Source organism: Haemaphysalis longicornis, unplaced genomic scaffold (genome assembly GCF_048455015.1).
Source record: "Haemaphysalis longicornis isolate Haplotype H1 unplaced genomic scaffold, Haemaphysalis longicornis Haplotype H1 scaffold_3, whole genome shotgun sequence".
Classification (NCBI taxonomy): Eukaryota; Metazoa; Arthropoda; class Arachnida; order Ixodida; family Ixodidae; genus Haemaphysalis; species Haemaphysalis longicornis.
In genome coordinates this window covers 11,318,486-11,332,280 of record NW_027526335.1, presented here as the reverse complement: position 1 = coordinate 11,332,280, position 13,795 = coordinate 11,318,486, and positions in this window count along the sequence as shown.

Below are 13,795 nucleotides of genomic sequence, written 5' to 3'. Positions count from 1 at the left end.
ACGTGAAAGCGGGCTTCACGGCGACCGCTCGGCAGTTAACAAAACCAAGAAAATGCTGAGCGCTTGTGTGTGCATTCCTCGTGACGACCGTCCAGCGTCCCCGGCTTATGTTTGTCAAGCCAAGCATAGCCACTTAGGGAGATTGGCCAAGATTGTTCAAAAAACAAAACTTTAGTGTTCACCGTAATCGTGGCAACGCTTGCTCGGAACGAGCAAGACACGTCATAGCGTACGCCCCTCCAAGGTGATGTCCAGAGATTATCACTTGCAAAAACTGAAGGAAGCTATAGCAACAATGATGGAGTAAAGGTCACTGAGGCAGCGTATGACACCATCAGTCACGTTGTTATCCAGGGCTCAAGTGATATGCTCCACTTTCCCATGCGGGAGTGGCAGTACGTCCAGTCATACCTTCAAGGCAGGACGTTTGTCATACGTCTTCACTGAGGAGCTGTTGGGTCCTTTTTTTCGTGTACGTGGTATGCCCCAAGGATCCGTATTGGCTCCGACCTTGTTTAATATGGCTTTGATTGGCTTCACGATGAAACGGATGTTCAATTTCTCAATTACGCCGATGACATCACCGTGTGGAGCACTCACCATGACTTCGAAAATCAAGCGAGTTCCCTGCAGTCAGTCCTGGATGTCACCGCAGCATTTGCCACTTCAGTGGGCCTTCAGCTTTCGACGAATGAAACAACATATACATCCGCTGCAAACCGTTGGGGCCGCCGTAAGCTTGCTGCTTCTCCCATCCGTCTTCAACTTGCTGGGGAACCACTGTAAATGAGCCCAACAATCAAAGTCCTGGAGTTGCTGATACACCAATCAGGAATGGCGACAGCTTGGCTTGATCGGGCTAAACACCAAGCTGATCAAACGCTAGCACTAGTACGCCGTATCGCTCCCAAGGCTAGTGGAGCCAGCTCACGTGTCACGACAAATAGTGAGAGCAGTTTTACAATCGTGGTGTGTCTACTCTGCGCAGTTCCATCATTTGACGGCAACACAGCGGGACCCACTGGAAGCAATTAACAGCTAGCCTAAGCTATGAGAACAATCACTGCGCTCCCACGCATCACCCCTGTCGTTGCTGCCCGGGAACATCCAGAACTGAACACGTTGGATTAACTTGTCCATCAATGTCGCGAAGTTCAAAAATTTAACGCTACATTGTACGTGTGATTTTGAGCGAGAATTAATTGCTTTCACAGACTCGCATACGCCACCAGCCCTACCTCGGCAAGTACTTCCCTTTGAAGTTTGAACAATTGAGTGGCAACAAGCCAACTGACCTTCGTCGTCCAGATTTCAGCAATTCGGCGTCTGCCCGCAACAACGCATCAATTAATTGGATAACCGCCTTCCACCCGGCTCCACAATATTATATACCGACGCCACTATTCAAGACACTGTGATTACCACTGACATTCAATGCACTAGCCATCCCGCTCCCAGCACGACGTCCAGATTTAAGGTCCCGGAACCTCCAGCATCGTTCTGTGCGAAACTGGTAGCCATTAGAGAGGCTCTGTTGACTATAACCGGCATCACTTTGCATCCCGGGGCACGCATCGTAATTCGAACGGATGCCCTTCAAGCTGTCCGCTTACTGTGGTTAGTCGTAGCCCTATTCTGGCCCAAAATGCTCACCAACTTGAGGCGCGAATTTCTCGCGAGATTCAGGTTGAATGGGCTCCTCGTAACCTACTGACAACACACTGTAAGGCAGACGGAGCCTGTGTAGCAGCCTCTGTTCCATCTCCGGCTTCCCCGTTCAAGCTAGATGATGGCACTCTTCTGCTGACGAGAAAAGGACACCTCCGGCACCGCGCACGTGCTCTCAATCCAACGTGTGCTGTCTCCCCCCCCCCCCCCTCCTGGGCCTAACGAGTGACGAAAAGGCTGCGCTAAGGAGGATTCAAGTGGGGTGGCCTTAACTCCCCCCGTGACCCGCCAATGGCCTCCATTTCTAGATTTTTTTGCAAACTCCGCGGTTGCCCAGTTTGCCACCGCAGCGATGCAATAGCTGACATGCACCACGTGCTGTGGACCCGCCTCGCCTTGCGTCCCTGGACTGGACTGGAAAGGACTTTATTGAAACAAACCCTGCAGTAGGCAGGAGCCGGGTTACGGCTCCGCCTCGACGTGGCCTGGCGTCGCACCTTCTTCTGCGACCCTACTCGTCACAAGCCCGTTTTACGGAGCCCGTGCCTTTCGAGCGCGGCGAAGACCTGCTGGATGGCCCATGACTGGTCTGTCTTGCTTGTAGATTCGATGGCTCTCTGGAGCTCCTCCGGATACTCTTCGAAGTGCGCGCCGTCTGGGTCGGTGGCACAGTCCCACATGATGTGCCACCGGTTGACCGGTCCTTTCTTACACACGCTGCACTGGTCACTCGGGTACTCGTCCGGGAACATTTGGTGTAAGGAGGCCGGCGACGTTGTCGACGCCATTTGGAGTCTTCTTAGATGTATCGCCTCCTCGCGGCCCAGTTCCCGGTGGCTGTTGCAGTAGGGCCTTGCGTCCCACGAGGATTGGACATCTTGCGGCGACGGACCGCAGCTTAGATGACGGGACTGCATACACTGTGTGGATAAATGGGCCTCATCATCGTCCCCTCCTGGACTTCGTCTCCGAAGCGATCGTGTTCATTTGATCAACTTTCCTCATCATCACCTCATACTCCCTCATCTATGCCCTGTGCAAAATAAACGCTATAAAAACAAGAAGCAAATCGGCTGCAACCATGGTCTTAAACCGTCGTGATGGTTTCGCATCGCCACCTTCAAGTCTTACGTGTTAGCATGAGTATTGGGTAATGGTTCGGCCATGACAATTTTATGTCTCTTATTCTACTATTCCTTACCATTTCTGTCGGGAACCGAGCATTGTCGTAATAATTTTAACCCTAATTTCTGATGCGTCTTACGTTTAGAGAGTGTTATAGCTAGCAAAAATGAAGGAAGCTCACACTAACGCGTAAGACTTCAAGGTAACGAAACTGTATGCAACCTTCACGGCCATCACAAAGGCTTAAGTCTATGATTGCAGCCGATTTGCTTCTACTTTGCTGCCGCAACGACTCCGGCATTGTTGCTAGAAGTGTGAGCTCCTTGATTTTTTTTTTGAAGGGATAATCATTGGACATCACCTTGGAGGGGCGTATGCTATGACGTGTCTTTCCCGTTCCGAGCAAGTGTTGCCACAGTTACGGCAAACGCTGGAGTTTTTTTCGGTTTTTGGCCTATCTTGGCCAATCTGACCTAGTGGGTATGCTTGGCTTGACAAACGAGCGCCGGGGACGCCTCTGGTTGATCCTGTTTTAGTGAGATTATTGTGTCCGTGGATTTGCATGGGGTGAGAAAAGGGTTATTGATGCACCGACTAATTTCGCATTGTTCCAGCACCTGTTGTAATGACATTGCTAGTGTACTGTTTTGCATGTATTTTTAGTGTGTTCTCATTTCATAACGCATTCAACTATTTTCGCATCTTCACTTGCATATTGTTAGATTTAAAAATTAGCTCTGATGTATACGTGGGGTGGAATTTTTTTAATTTATTTTCTTAATCAACATCGAATCGGCTTTTTTCTAAAACTGTTTTTGGTATGTTGCCTATTTCATTTATTTTGAATCGGTTTGAACCTGTGACAGCTTTGTTGGTGCGGGTTTTGTCCTCGAATTTTTTAGTGTTTTTAATGGGTAGATTAGAGGACAAGAATTAAATGGGATTAAATGGGACGCCGTGCGGTCGCCGCGAGGCACGCACGCACGAGCGCTCTGCATTTTCTTGGTTTTTTAACTGCCGGGTGGTCGCCGCAATCTTGGCCAATCTCCCTAAGTGGGCGTGCTTGGCTCGACGAGCGTGCGCAGGGGACGCTGGGCGGTAGTCGCGAGGCACGCACAGACGGCGCTGGGCATTCTATTGGTTTTGTTAACTGCCGGGCTTTCGCCGCGAGGTCCGCGCCCACGTAAGCGCGCTCGGCAATTTCTTGGCATTTTTAACTGCGGGCACGAAAAATTACGGTTTGCTAAATAGCTTCGCTGTTAAAAAGCCCGGGGCAACCTGACACTGACGAATACACGCTGGCTGGCATTTGCGTCAGTCTGATTATTTAAGCTTCTCACTGCCTCTCAACGCGACCGCAGTTTTCAGAAGCGGAAGAGAAATGCCGCGTGGGGGCGAAGCATTTAATCCCGCTCCCTATCGGCGTAAGGGGAAGAAGTGGTGTGACGGGACTGGGGACGCCATATGTCGCTACGATGAAGACCCGTGCATAAAAAAAATATTCGACAAGTATCGCAGTAGTTTTGTAGCGCTAGAAGAAGCTTTAGCTGGAGTACCTTTTCTGTGGTGCCCGCAGGCTTCTAGAAAGTTAGAAAACAGAAGAGGCGCAAGAAAAAAAACCTGACGCCCGCCATACAGCTGAGCTCCCAGCGGGATGTTCATTCTTCATTCACTGAATGTACTTGACAGGGGTCATCGGAAACTTGACTCCAAGACGGCTACGGCGAGACCTCCCAGGCGCCCACCCGACCAGGCAAATATTTCTCATCTGGGAGGCCGCAGTTTTCACCGTTACCAAGTCCCTGCATGAAAAAATGAAAACTTATAGGGCAGCGCTTCAAGCGCTTCCAAAATGAGGAAGAATGGTTGTTTTGACACGGCTGCGGAATTTGATTTCGCACCTCTCCTACGACTTGCCGTTAAACGCTCGGCTCACTGTGAAAATCGCACTAGCCAACGTACTATTTTTTGTCCGGAAGTTCGGAAATGCACCACATGCCCTCATGATATTTTTGGTAAAGGAGTCGCAGATACACAACGGACAACGCCACGATGAGACTTGAAGCATGCCATAAACGACACCGGCCATCGGCGCGTGTAGCCGCAGCAAACGTACGTAGTGATGAGGACGTAATCCTGGCATTTTACTGAGTTTTAAAAGAACTCTCAAGTGAAGTTTTCGATATTTCTTGTGGCTGCATCGGAAATCTTGGTCCACGCAATCCGCTCATTCACTGTTTGTCATAAGTGCCAGTTTTTCTGTCGGCAAGAGAAAATCTTGTGCATGCACCGTTCGAAGCCGCCGAGCCGATTATACCGTAATTACTCCACAGTGGGTCGCAGTGGGTTTTCATGCTATCTCAGCTTCACTATTCTTATTCAGATTCAGATTATGCGGTTTAACACGCTGAAGCTACACTTGGGCTACGAGGCGCGCCATAGAAGCGGGCTCCGGATTAATTTGGACCGCCTGCAGAGGATCGTAAAACGTGCGCCAAATCTCAATTCACGGCCCGGCTTGATTATTCTGATTTTTCAAATTTGCAGTTCCCGCACAGGTTGTAAAAAATAAATATGCTAGCAATCCGCTCAATTTATCCCTGCGGACTCGCAGTGTCGTCGCAGCCGACGTACACCTCAAATCGGTGCGGATGCGTTGAGAGAAAAAACTGCATTTGTGAGCGCTTTCCTCGTTGGAATGCGTGTAATTCCACCGAGAAAGCTCAGAACATGGGATGCGCGTTGAGGTTATTAGACACTGTTTGCTGTTATTTGCTTTTCTTTACGGTACATCGTCATAAGCGCTAGAAAAGCGCGCAGAGACCATAACAAAAGCAAAATACCCAGCAAAAATCAACGCGTCCTGAAGTCAACAGTAATATAAATTAGAATGAAAAATATTAACAGCAAACCAAACTAGATCGTCATACTAAAATTTAAGTGTTAAACAAGAAGTATTTAATAGGTAAATTTTCTACTAGTAGAAAAATGTGTTTTAATACCGGTTGGTGAGGAATTCCAAAATTAGATTGTGGGCAACTGTGTACAATTCTCTCGAATGCCACGGAGCAAGAAGTTATTACGACTTGAAAAACGTGATTATGTGCACTATAAATTGCGTGACGAAAACGCCAAATGACACACAAAGCGAAAGTTTGCTGATTGCGTGGCGTGTGCAGTGTGCGTACGTTCTCGCACATCAAGGAAGAGGGGGGGTGTCTATCACAACAAAGCGAAAAATACTTTTTCACCGCATTTGGGCATATAAGTGTGCTTAAATTTCACACTGTTTCATCAGCGCTGTCACTGGCACGAGCAATAAGCAAACGACCGACAGCGAGCAATAAGCAAGTCGGCTTATTGCTCTCCCCAGAATCGTCCCTTTATGGTTTTAATAAAAAAACTCGCTATTTGTCCCGGCAAGGGCCGCGCTATCTAGCTAGTTGGCGACGTGCGCCGTACTTCACCTGTAGATTAAATGTCGGGCAGTTATTGGCGGGAGCTTTTGCTGTTTTCATGTTTGGGATAACTAAATAAAAGTACGAAAGTACGCGTTCGTTTTGTACCTGCTTTGTAAATAAAGTTATCCTCAAACCAACTCCTGACTCGTCTCTCCTGTATTCGTGCTTTCTTAGGTGGCGGCATAGAAATTTGATAATTACACGAAATTGACCGTATAGTAATTTTGCGCGCATAAAGTATTTGATTGATTGATTGATTGATTGATTGATTGATTGATTGATTGATTGATTGATTGATTGATTGATTGATTGATTGATTGATTGATTGATTGATTGATTGATTGATTGATTGATTGATTGATTGATTGATTGATTGATTGAGGGGTTTAACGCGCCGACGCTTCACAGGCGATGAAGCGCGCCGTAGTGGAGGGCTCCAGATTAATTTCGACCACCTGGGGATCTTCAACGTGCTCCGAAATCTCGAACATACGGGCATTTTTGCTTTTCGCCTCCATCAAAAAAGGGGCCGCCGCTGCCGGGAATCGAACCCGCGTGCTCGTGCTCAGTAGCAGAACGAACACCTTAGCCACTGACTGAGCCACCACGGCGGGTTCCGGGCATAAAGTATATGCGCAACGTGGCTAGAGCACTCAGTTCACATACCTTACTTAGCTATCATGGAGCGAGCCACTATCTGATGCGCACTTCCTGTCGCTGTCGGTGCCGCCCGTTGAAGTTAACGTAAAATGCGGGCTACGACTTTCCTTGTGCATCAACCGGCGTGCAATTACCTCAGCCGTACGAAATACGCCGAAGATTAGGAAAACTTTAACCGGCCGAGGCTTTGCTGGGCGAAAACATGCTGAAATTGCCACTTAAGTGTCTTTGTTGTTGGGCTGGGAACAAGTCTATGCGGAAAGACTTAATTTGTCCGGCAACTAAATGAGCGGCAAGGTGGGGCTTTAATTTTCCAAGGCATTCTGTACGGTTTCGGCGAAAAGTGGCTCGACGTGCAATGGCCGAAGCCACGTGATTAGCTTAGTCGGGTGCGTAGGAAGACCCAAAGTTGATTAACAGTAATTTGATTAGCTTCGGCTACGTTGTATGCAGGCACCAAGCCGCTTACAGAAGAAAGCCGGAAATGTACGCAGGCAGTCCGTCGCTTAAGTGGCAAAGCAGTTAAGTTTGCCAACGCCGTCAAAATAAAAATATCAAGCAAGAAACCCGGCACCCACACTGCAAGAGCCGCCGTATTGTCTCCATTGGAAGCGTACTGCGTGCTTTCTCTGCCATAGCTCGAATGGAGAGGAACAAGTACGCTTGGGCTGGGCAAGTGACGCAGTGAATTGACGACCGGTGTGGACCATGCTGAGGGTGCAGAGTGGCGGCCGACAGGCGACGGCTATAGGAAGACCGGCAATGACAGAAAACTTTCAGGCGAATAGCGGACTCGGGCATTGCAAGACAAGAATGGACGGAGGAACATAGAAGAGGCCTTGGTCCTGCAGATGTCCCAAACATGTTGGCGATGGTGCATTACATAGGTAACAAAGCATGTTCGTGCTAATATGGTGTATGTAGGGCTCACGAGAGAAATTTACCAAGTTTCCCAGTCATAGTAACGGAGAAAAGGGGACAGCGACGCAATTGGAGGAGCATCATGACGATGCTTCTTTATTGCGCTATCTTGCCAGAGGACGTATTGCGCCACAGGACACATTTAGCTGTCGGTGCTACTCCTACTTAGGTGGGTTCTGAGAGCCCATCAGCAGTGGCTGTGAAACATTGCCGCCCAGCCTATTGCTGCAGCTGTAGAAAGCCACCACCAGCCGATACCACCGCAAAAGAAAACATCCCGAAAATTAGAATAGATCCCTCTGATCGCAAGGACATTGTTGCAAAAGAAGACAACGGAATCAGGATAGTCGTGCCATTAGGCACATAGGATCGCATAGCTTGAAATAAAATGAAATGCTGTCGCAATCCGGCAGCTCTGCGGTCTTGAGCGTCTCTCTGATTTTTCTTTTTGGTTTGTTATCATAATCACCCTATGAATCCCGGATTAGGAGACGTCCGAGGAAAACCAGGGCCTATTGAAACGCTACACGAAGCCCAAAATCGGGTACTTTGTGAAGTGCTTCGCTAAGTTGCGGTCCGCAATGGCGTTGGAGTACATGGCCACTCGGTTGCTCTCTACTGCTCGCCGACTCCTCGACGCTGCTCCATCCCCTCCATCCCCTCCCATTCCTTTCACTATTCCTCAACCCTCCACATTTGAAACGCAGAGTTGCCAAGTTTGGCTATACATAAGCAAATTGGGCTACTTGATTTTTTGGTTTGCGGGAAAAGTAGTTCGTTGGCTCTTTGACTATCCTTGGGCTGTTCTGTACCTTTTCTAGTGACATCAGCCAACCCGGCACGTTTAGGCTGACTCGAAAAAAAAAATCAAGCAAATAAATCGCAGCACGAATCTTATACGAACTGCCCTCATAGTCTTAAAGCCATTTCTAACAGCACGGAAAAGCGGCACGAAAGAATAGACACGTAGAGACACCAATGGGCGCTGACTTCCAGCTTATTTATTTTTCGAGCGACCACGCAATTTTATATTCAAAGCGTGATAGACAACATCCTAAGAACATACGAAATTTCAAAAGGTGGATATCGGCGATTGTGCAGAGTTACAAGCTAAAAAAACCGTGCAGATATTTTATCTCTTTTTCCAACATTGACAGTGCCGGTGTACACGGACGGCCAGTGCGCACCAGTATACGATGTCAAGTTTATGACCTTGTAATATTGAGGAACAGCGTTTCATAATGGCCTCGGGTAAGACCGAGAGAGAAATTATAGAAGCCTAAGTAAAACGAGTGAAAAAAGTATCCACACACCGCCACTGTCAATGTATGAAAGATATAAAATTTCCAGACGGCTTCTTTAACTTGTAACTCTGCACAATCGCTACTCTCCACATTTTGAAATTTCATATCTTCTTATGATTCTTTCTGTCACGTTTAGAGTATAAAATAGTTGAGAAGCTAAAAAAAAAAACAGTTGGAATTCAGGGCCCGTTAGTGTCTCTGAGTCCGCAACTAGCCATTTCCCTTCGCACGTTATCATTGCCCAATGCTGCGGTAAAACGAGTGTTCAGTCTTGTCACTCTAACGAAGAGTGACTTGAAGAACAGAATGTCTGTAGAAACGTTCGAGAACATTTTACATGTGAAATTTCGACCAACGAGAAATGGCCAGTGTCCTAAGGACTTCACACGATCCGAGATATTGTTGGCGCGCTTCAGTACCACAGCAATGTACGTACACTAGTTGAGCTGTTTGTGTACCAAACGAATGGTGTCTGTAAACAAATCCAACTCTTCGCAGTATACATCTGAATAAACGTCTTAGATTAATAGTGCAAATTTTTTTATTTGGCTACTTGGGCTATCACTGCAGGTCGACATTTGGCTACTTTGGGGCTATAATATGACGCAAAAATGGGGTGGGTTACTCTGCGAGGACCTGGTAACCCTGCTTGTAGGTCAAGTTTCAATTTTTAGTACCGTTTCCTTGTCTGCGATTAAAAACACTGTGGAATTGGGGTGAACTCGCGAAAAGGGCTTGGCACTAAACCGTTGAAAAACTATTTTTCGGACAAAAATAGCCTCAGCCGGACAGAACATAATGGCACCATATTAGTATTCCAAAAAGAAAAGAAAAAAACACGGACTGAACAAACCCTTGGCGGCTACAGAACAGCTAGAAGCGGTCAGCTGAGATAGCATCTGTTTAATAAAGGCCTCGCCAGGAGAACGGCTGGTTCAGCGTCTTCATATTCATGCGGGATGAACTCCTCGTCCCGCTTGCACCGTTTCGTGAACTGTAAAGCGCAAAGAACGAACTGCAATTTTCGCTGCAAAATAAGTTAAGCCGGAACACCCGGCACAGGGTTCCTTACAGCTCAGCACAACCTCCTCCACCGCTGCTCCCAATATTTTTCGGCTTAGCTCGAAAGTTCTCTAAAGCCTCCGGGGGGAATCCGTAAGCTTCTGCACGGGCGCCTTAGGAGCACGAGGGGCAGTTAGATTGAAATGCGCTCAGAGAATGCGCGCAGAAAGCAACCTCGCATCCGAAGGACGCAGCAGAACGAGTTCACGCTGTCTTCTACCGGAGCCGGGTATAGAAACGCTGGGATAAGCGATTTCCTCTGCTCAAGTCCTCCCCGCAACCTCTCGCCTCTCTGTTCCAGGACGCGTTCGACTGGGCGCATCTCTTTTTGGTTGTGTTTTGCGCCACTTACGGCCAGCTCCACATCAGCTTCCATTTCCACTTGCCGTCTGTCTCTCTTCGTTCCTCTAGATTTATTCCTAGAGGCACGGTAGCCAATTGGGCTGCCTGCTTAGATGGCGGTAATTTATCTTCATTTTCTTCTTTTACTTCTTGAGATCAAAGATGCAGGAAGTCGTACTGCGAAGAGCCAGGTTCCTACGACTATTTCCTCGATGTCTACTGTCTTAATTCTAAGACGACTATAGTTTAGTAAAAAAAAAATATTCCCGCATCTCCACGAAGTGAATCATGACGAGTGGGCGAAGCACTGGGGATCGTTCTTACCGTAAATCACCCGTGGCATTGCCCACTCGCGCATGTAAATGAGTGACAACGCGTGTGTACAGTATATACAATTCCAATCCAATCCGAAACAATTCAATTTAATCCAATCCAATCCAAAGCTCCTCGCGCATGCGCAACACTGAGTACACGGACGCGAAGGGACAAGCCGCGGACAAAGCGAGGTCCTAAGGTGCTTCGCCCCTAAGACAAATATCCTTGTCCCGGTGCCCCGTCGTACTTCTTCTGTGCCGTCGTGTTTATTGCGCTCTGTTTTTAGCGCAAATATGCACCAACTTGCCCGGCAATTTGCTTTACTGTTTAGCGCCCCACAAAAGAATGTTCTCTTCCACTCACAACTGCTGGTCATGTTTCACCATACCGGCTCGTTTAACTGAATAGTGACGTCTTCTTTGCTAAGCGTCTCTCTTCACAATAAAAGCGCATAACAGGCAACACATGAGAGAAAGAAGGGACTGGCGCTACCGCAACTGATTTCGTTCCGGAGCCTTATTTTCTAAATTGTATACTGAGACTCGAGCACGCACAGCACGTTTAGTGACATGTACAGGTGCCGCCACAAATAATTGGAACATGGTCTCGTAAATTAACAGGAATTACTTCTTCCGGAAACTGCTTGGCTGCATTGGCGTGCGTTTAAAGGATTCCTCCCTATTAGAAAAAGAATACCTTAAACCGGTAATTGCTGTCATAAAGCCAGTAAGACGAATATTTTATGACATTTGCGAAACCTTGTTTCAAGTACTTATGACGGCGCCTCTACAATATTTAAAAAATACATAACCCTAGGTCATCTTAAACAAAAATTCAAACTCTGAGGTGAAAAGTGCCACTGTTACTAGTTTCGCCACTTTTTTTCTTTTTTTATGTAGTATGCCCCCAATGATTCGCGTGCATTTGTGTCATGGCTTATACAAAAGCTACTGACCTCACTCAGCCGGACTTTACAACCGTAAGACCCACAGTGCGCAGGCAAGTGCGGAGCTCCTCCAATTCTTCAAAGCCAGTCCGTGTCCCAAGCCTGGTCAGTAATTCAGCATACACTGGTCAGACGGGACACCACTGGGTGGTGCGCCTGCTCGATAGATGGGTGTCTGGGGGGTTGGCGAAGGGCACATCGCACCAGACGCAGATCTCGAGTGAATTCTGCGTGTGTGAGCGGAGGAGTGAGTCAGTCCGAGGCTTTCTTAACTTGAGCTTTGATGCCTTCCGCCCGAGTTTGTTCCCTGACTTAAAAACAAGTCAAGTACAAACAAGCAAAAGGAACTCCAACGAGAGGCGATGAGCACCACTCCGCGAGCAGGCGCGCCAGGATGGCGCGCATGCGCAGGATGCTCCTTCGGCCGCGCGGCCTAACGCAGGTTCGAACTTTCCTCGGCGGCGGGTGACAGGACACCACCCTCTCCTGGGTGAGAAACCTGCGCTGTTCACAAACGTGACGCGTAAACACCAAACCTGTGGCGCGCAAACGGGCGCCTAAAAGCTGATCGTTACACTGTATACACACGCAGATAGACGACCCTCGCATCCCCTTGCTCAGCCAGCGCCGTGCGTAGCAATTTCGCGACGCCAGCCGACTATGCTCACGGGCGTAATTTTCAGAATGCGGCCCCAATTTCGGAAGGAAAGCCCACATCGCGTGACCTGCAGTATACCCGCCGCTGCTCTACGGTAAACATTGAGTCCACTGCCGAAGCGCAAAATTGAAAATCAATGGTTGCCGTTACCTCCCAGAGCGGCGACGTTCCGTGCATAATGTGCTTACGCGTATCGATCGTAATGTGGCTGTTTATCTCCTCGGTGGATCTTTGTCGCAGTCAGGGGCGTACATGTGTTGTGTAATAAGTCTATTGAGTACGGTCAGCTATTGAGAGCTCGATAAGTTTGCTCATCGCACATGCAATAGGCTAATGACCAATGCGCCCGCTCGAAGTACTTCCTAGGAAAGTTGGTCGGTATACAGCTCTGTATGTGGGAGAGCTTTCTTATCAGTCGGAATCCGCTTGACGTCCTACACCGCATATACCAACTTTTCTCTCAAAATAATGAGTAAGAACAAAATATGGAATACAAGCCAACAGGTGCACGTGTACATGAGAAAATATGCACACCAGCACGTAATATACGAGTCATCGGTATTTCCCTGTATGGTGGGGATGGCAGTTGAGTCAACACTTTCCCCACTAAGCATTAATGCACAATTTTCTATTGTATTGCCTTGTTCATAGAAATTACAGAAGCACGGGGCCCACGCAACATGGTGGCAAACGATGCTGCATGAGCGGTGGCGGTGATAAATACTTCCCTCGAAAGGCCCACTTCCCGTCACACTGCAGAAGACCAAGCTCACTTTTCTGTCTAGCCAAGTGCGCTTACCCTACTGTGCTTTCGTAAGAAATCGGTGCCTTTTAACAGCGGAGCTGTTTCAGGTGGCCGTAATGTGTGGCGCGTAACGCGTAAAGGCCCGTTCACACTTGCGACGAAGCAACGCGACGAAGCGACGAAAGCGAAAGCGATCGCCACCCTTGCTGTTCACACTTGCACGCGACATCGAGCGACAGCAACGATGATTTCTTGCTTTTCTTATTATTGTCTCGCGCTAGGAGCGAGACTTCACGGGTGTTTCGCCGCTTGTGGAGACACAGCATCCGGATGCTTTGGCAGGATATGACGTCAGGAAGTCTCGCCTCCCGCTTCCGCTTCCAAAGCGACGGCGCGACGGCGGCGAAAAAAATTGGTCGAGACTGATCGCTCTCGTCGCGCGATGAAAGCGATGCCAGACGACCAAAGCGACAGAAATTTCGCCGCTTCCGTCGCTTTCGCTCGCTTTCGTCGCAAGAGTGGACGGTCCTTAACGCGTTCGACATACCAAGAAAATACCGAGCGCTCGTGAGCGTGTGCCTCGCGGCG